Here is a 6,858-nt window from a genome sequence, read left to right as displayed (position 1 = left end):
AAAGTACGCAGTAGTAGTCAAAATAGTATCACTATTAATAGTATATATAAGTTAGTAGCAAGGAAGTAGAAGTACTATGAACTGTAATAAGAGTATGATAGTAATGATAGTACAAAGTAAAATCCTGAGTGTTCATTTAAAGGTGCTGTAAGCGATATGCTTTGGTTTAAACTAAAAGTATTTTGTCAAAAGGTTAAAGCACTATATTCTGATGACCCACCAAAATAAAAACAATCATATTTGAACTGGGAACCCCCCAAAATAATCATATTTGAACTGGGAACCCCCCAAAATAAAAACAATCATATTTGAACTGGGAACCCCCCAAAATAAAAACAATCATATTTGAACTGGGAACCCCCCAAAATAATCATATTTGAACTGGGGACCCCCACCCTGACAATCACTTGGAATTGTAGGAGTTGAGGCTTTACATTTAGATAATAATCCATAGATAATTACTGTAAAAATAGCCGATCTCACAACGCCTTATAGTGTATGTTGGTTTGTTTACTGAGTGAGAAAACAATGTAGCACATCAAGCTAATCATTTGGGGACCCCCCTGGGGGTCCTGACCCACAGTTTGATTACCACTGCTATAAAGTTTTTGTTCAGTAACGGGGGTCTCATGGCTCTTCAGCTCTTTAGTAAACAAAAAATACATTTTCAGATGGGACACCAATTTCATCCCATCAGGAGAGAGACCCATTTATTGGCTGCAATTGTATAGTGTTTACAGCATTATCATATAAAAGCACTACAATTTTACTATTTAGGAATTAGCAAGACGCTCTTGCAGTGTGTCTTAGTTTTACAAGTGTGAAATAACAGCAGAGTAGCCTAAGCATGAGCCCTGGTTAAAACAACAGGATAAACATTTCACTGCACATACTTTGAGTGAGTGACAAGTGAGAATGTTCAATACTGTTTGCCATTAACCACTTCAAGAATCAACTTTGTTGTCACATCACAGGTTTAAAGGTAAAGAGGAGGGTGAAATTCATTTTTGCCCAAGCTTCAAAATGATTTGCCCAAGCATCCATCATTTTGCAGTTTTCAGAAAGGGAGAAGAACAAAGGGGAGGATGGACAGGGAGAGCAAGGAGACAAATCAAACAGTAAAGAAACATGTCGAAGAGAACAACACTTCTAAGTTATCTACACATAGGCCTACACATAGCATATCAGCAGAGCAGTATGTATACATGAGGCTAAACATAAGATGTAAATGTGGTAACACATAAGTAGGTCCACATGCAGCAGGTATGTACATGAGATTAGACATTAAAAAAGTATCAATGCATTAGCAGGTCCACATAGAATGGTTGTCCACACAGGGCAGAAACGTCACAGGTAATAATTCACATGGCAGATCCACTGGGAAAGACAAGTCTGCATAGAGGAACAGATCCACATGAAAGGAGGAAGAAGTTTCAAGGAAAGCTTCCAGTTCACAGGCCAGCCTGGTGACAGGCGGTGACCAGGCCTTGTTCAACAGTCTGATAGTACAGTAGCTGCTTTCAATCTGCCACCCCGATATTGGTAAAAAAAAAAAAACATAAAATATCAAATAATTTAAATTTTCTTAAAAAATGAATAAATACAAATCTAAATGAGCAAAAATAGCAGATCTACAAGCTCACAATGCATAAAGCAATGGGACCATTGTGAACGTGTAGATTATCTATTTTCGGTATTCACCGTAGCCTACAATGAAGTATATATATATAGGGCTTAAGTGGTTAAGATTCATGAACAAACAGTAAATCACTGGTTTCACTCTACAGGATGGATCAGAAACGATTAGCACCATCATCTCTGTCTCAGTAATGACTGCACAGCCACAGGGCCACCCTGGCCGCGCGTGCACACCATGCTTCCATTCATTCATGAGCAGCAGAGCCCTGTGAGCTTCAGTAGGCTAACATTAAGTGTTTATAAAGTTATATATCGGGACACTAAGAGCTCCAGGCTTCTCTGTGGACTGGAGGGCTGATGCGAGTTTGACGCTTGGCAGCGAGTGGGCATCCGCTCTGGCAGCACATGCCCAGAATAACCTTCACATGCACACATACACATGCACACACAGAGACTCACACACAGTATACCAACAGCTCGGCATCAGAATTCAACTTAAAACAAACCATCAGGGGGACGTCACATCCACTCAGCCCCGAGCAACAGACAGCCAGCCCTCTTTATAAACACACACGCACGCACACACGCGTGCATGCATGCACGCACAAACTCTCATACACACTCACACGCACACACAGCTCTGGGAGCACGGCTGGACATGATTACTCTTTGGGCACCAGCCTGCAGCAGTGCAGCTCCAAACACACGTGCACACTACACGCGTGCACGCGCGCACACACACACACACACACACACACACACACACACACACACACACACACACACACACACTCCGAACTGCCAATCATCAACTCAAGAGGAAAAACCAATGACACAGTGAACAGACCAGGAACTTGAATGAAACATAGAAAACCTGATTTTTAATCTATGAAGCCATATTGTATAACATATGGCGTTGTCAGCTACTTTAACATGAACAGAATTAGAGGTGGTAAACTAAATCCACAATTAACGAGTGCATGATGGCACTCCATCCATTTCACTTTCTCTGGCAGTTCAGCACCGTGACGTTTCATCTGGGATCCAGTGATTGGCCAATAATCATTAATTAGTGGTTGGACACGCCCAGACATGCAGCGCGTGTGAGAGGAACCCCTTTAAAGCTGAAAATGACCGGAAAACCGTAATTGCAAATTATCATCAAACTTCCGAACTGATGGAAACCCGAGGCCCGCGCTAAATTGGATTTGAGTTTCGTGTTTCCGCCAAAGCGCGCACACTGTGGCTTAATAAGAGGAAACACCTGTGTGCCAAACAAGCCCCGAATCAGACAAATCCAGATTTGTGTTGGATTTAAGAATCATAAAACAACGAATACGATGGCTTCCTGTTTGGTTTATGAGAGCTACATCACTTCTCTGCACGGTTATCACTCATGTGACAGCCACATAATCCAATAAACCAAGACTTATGACCCCACTGTCCAAAACTACAGGGGCAAATAAGCGCACAAATTACTGATGTCCACTCTTTGCGGGCGTGGAAAACATTTTAGGCTTTTCCAAATTCCTTTAGAATGGTGTGTTTTTTTTTCTTTCTTCTTTTCTTTCAATTTTGGAGAAAGACATTTGTATCACTGCAGTCAGAGCTCAGCTTTTTCCAGTTGTCGGTTGGAAATCTCATGTCTGTTAGCTGTATACTTTTCAGGATTCCAATTAAAAATGAGTAAAACTAGCCAATTTAGTTTAACTTTTCAGTGACCCTGTAATATGAATAAGTAGGGCATTCATTTACAAAAAAAAAAAAAAAAGTTAAAATGTGGAGATATGAGGTTTCTGCCTGCACAGCAGCGAAATATAGGAAGAGACAGGCGTTCATTTTTTTGCGCCGAGCTTTTATCCTCCAGTTTTTTTTAAAACAGACCAGGCGTCTGTTGCATTGATGCACTTTGTCACAGTAATCTATTGAAAGAAAACAACAATTTGGAAACGAATAAACATCTCAGGCGAGGTCCCTAAACAACAGATTCTGATGACAGAAGAGAGCATATGATTCCAGTCGGTCATACTTTCTCGGGTTTCCTTCAGGCCCGTGTTTGTCAGCCCGCCGCCCCGGAGGTTTCCATCAGGGGCCAAACCAAGCGCGCCGTAAACACCACTCTCATTTGTTTTCTCTTCAGATGCAATTATATCGTTGTGATTAAAAAACATTTTTAATAAGCCTCCGCTCCGGACTTTTATTTGTGTAAAACGGATCCATTTCATGTCGAAGCGGTAATGTAATAATCCCGAGCTGTCATTACCAGGCCGCGTTATTATAAGAACCAGACTGGGTGAGTACCGGGCACCCCGCAACACCGGGGAGGGGGAAACGGGAGACGGGGGAGAGCGTTTTACGGAAAAGTCTTCAAATTAATATAGGAAATGTTAGCTTCGACCGAAAAGGAACGCGTTTCATGGAGATATTATATTGTGTGTTCCAGATGGTCCGGGTTAAAACGGAGCCAAATATTTGTGCCTCGACTTTCCTCAACCCCTCGCCCTCTACTTTTTCTAGCATATAGGCCTATAGAGTTTTACATAGATAACCTAACGTAGGCTATACCTAAATGTGGAAAACACGCAGGTCTGTCAAACAGCTTTGCTTCTGCTGAACTATAGCCTATAATTGAGTTAAAACGAAGACCCTTAAAACCGAGCCGATTTACAAAATTAAAGAACTAACAAAATAACTTCAAGATTAATGTTTTTGGAAAAGTCTTCCAGTTTTATAAACTCATTAAATTATTATTTGTCTGTTGTATCTCATTTTATTTAGAGTAAATCTGATGGAGATATTTTTTTTATTTGGAAGTTCAGAAGTAGGCCTACGTTTGGAAGTAAAGCAGGCTAAAGTAGCCTATAGCTATGTTTGAATTGAAACAACAAGAACCAACAGAATTATTTTTCTCTGTTTGGCTAAAATAAGTCTCAATGACCAACAAAGTTACATAAGGCTGAAAGATGACGCATTATCTTGTTGAAGATCTGTTCTTGTCGGCAAGCGACAGGTTGTAAGGCATAAGATATAGTGTGCTCTCTGGCTGTTTCTGGATGCTGTGGGACTTCTGGTATGATGAAGTGCATGAGCCTTTTAGGGAGGAATGCCCGTTTCTCTCTGCCTCCCTCCCTCTCAGTGTGCGTCACAGAGAACAAGTCCTCTTGGAGAGAGAGAGAGAGAGAGAGAGAGAGAGAGAGAGAGAGAGAGAGAGAGAGAGAGAGAGAGAGAGAGAGAGAGAGAGAGAGAGAGAGAGAGAGAGAGAGAGAGAGAGAGAGAGCGCGCGCGCGAGAGAGAGAGAAAGAGAGCCGAGAGAGTGAAATATTGTATTTAGGAGGAAGAGGAGAGAGAGAGAGAGAGAGAGAGACAGAGAGAGAGAGAGAGAGAGAGAGAGAGAGAGAGAGAGGGAATACCAGCGGAAATATCACAGGACGGACGCGTCAACAATCAAGGCTGTGGGTGAAGACACGCGTCTGGACAGTGGAGACAGTGGAGACATGGGGACGCACCACCGCCGGGGCAATTAAAGCTTGTTTCCGATACGCGCCCCATGTTGGGATGAGGTGATGAGGTGGGACGGCGGAGCTGAGAGAGAGAGTTCGGACGGAGACGCAGAGAGGAGCGCTAAGATGCAGGGTCTGAGCTCCCGGGCCCACGCGTTCTCCGTGGAGGCGCTGGTCGGTCAGCCCTGCAAGAGGGTGAAGGTGTCCTCTAGGGACGGACAGGACAGCAGGTCCCCGGGAGACACCAGGTCCCCGGGAGACACCGGCAGCGACAGCAGCACTTTGACCAGCGAGACGGAGGAGAACGGTGGGTGGACATTTACTGGATACATGTAAAATTGGCTATTTTGTCCAGTATAGTATAAAGTAAGTATAAAGTAGACATGATGTGAACATGCACGGTACATCATTATAATAATAGCAATAATAATAATAATAATAATAACAACAATAATAATAATAATGTAAATATATACATGATGTGTGAACATGCATGGTACATCATTATCAGACTTAATGTTATCCTTAAACCTCTGGTTTATGCCCCAAAATGACTGGATATACAGGTTTTGTAGCAATTTGTAGAAATTGTAGAAATATTAGACCTTAATTGGCGAATGTTTAAGCATGTTCTAATCTACTTTCTTTATACCTTATACTTAAAAACATTTTCCAAATATTATATCTTTTTTAAAACATAGGCTACTGTATTGGACAAAATAGATAATTTTACATCGAGGTTACCAGATGCCCCTAGTGCCCACCTTTCCTGTTACTCTTTTATTTTTGGGCCGTGTGACAGTGGTGACTATATACGCAAGAACTAAACACACTGAGGTGCATCATGTCAAGATAAATTGAAGGAGTGCAGAGTGTTGATGTCACTGCTTTACGCGCAGTTTTTGCTTCGTTTTGTGCCCGAAAGTTTTATGCACAAACTTGTAAAGAAAATAGCCTACAAATAGGCATACATAATAGAATGAAAAGCTGAAGTTTAACAATTAATTATGTTTCAAAATATGGGTTAATAGGTTAGATTCGGCTAATATGGCCTGCTAGTCTAAATACGACATTTAACAAATAGCCTAAATATTGCCTATAATATGGCTTCCAAATATTATTATAATAATAATATTTTGGTACTTGCTATTAATGAAAAAAATACCATGCACTTATAAATGGACGTTAAAGTAAATGACAGCTATGGCTATGCCTTTTTTTATTCCACAATCATAACCTTTTGACTGCAGCAGAAACTCATTTTCAACTGATCTCATGTAGGCTTATTATTATTATTATTTCATGTATTTACCTTATTTTTTTAGGCCCGCATCAGGACTATCCGGTCAGGTTGAGAAAGAAAGCCAGTCCAGCCCTGAAGAGTCCCGAAGACAGCGGCTCTGACTCGGGCAGCAGAGACCCGCGCAGAGCCGGGGACGGAGAGCTGAGGAGGCCGGGGGACGGTGACTGTTGCCCGGTTAAAGACGGCGCAGAGGTCCGGGTGGAGCTGCAGGGTCATGAGCTGTGGAACAGATTCTATGAGATCGGGACCGAGATGATCATCACCAAGGCTGGCAGGTAGGCTACAGAACATGTTGTTGTTGTAGGCGTATACCTGTAGTTCTCAATCTTTTCAGGCCGTGACCCCACAAAAGAATTATATTTGAACTGGGGACCCCCCAGATAAATATTGTGAAAATAGCCGATCTACAAGCTCACA

Source organism: Gymnoscopelus microlampas (genome assembly GCF_963454915.1).
Source record: "Gymnoscopelus microlampas genome assembly, chromosome: 18".
Taxonomy (NCBI): Eukaryota; Metazoa; Chordata; class Actinopteri; order Myctophiformes; family Myctophidae; genus Gymnoscopelus; species Gymnoscopelus microlampas.
This window is presented reverse-complemented; position numbering follows the sequence as displayed.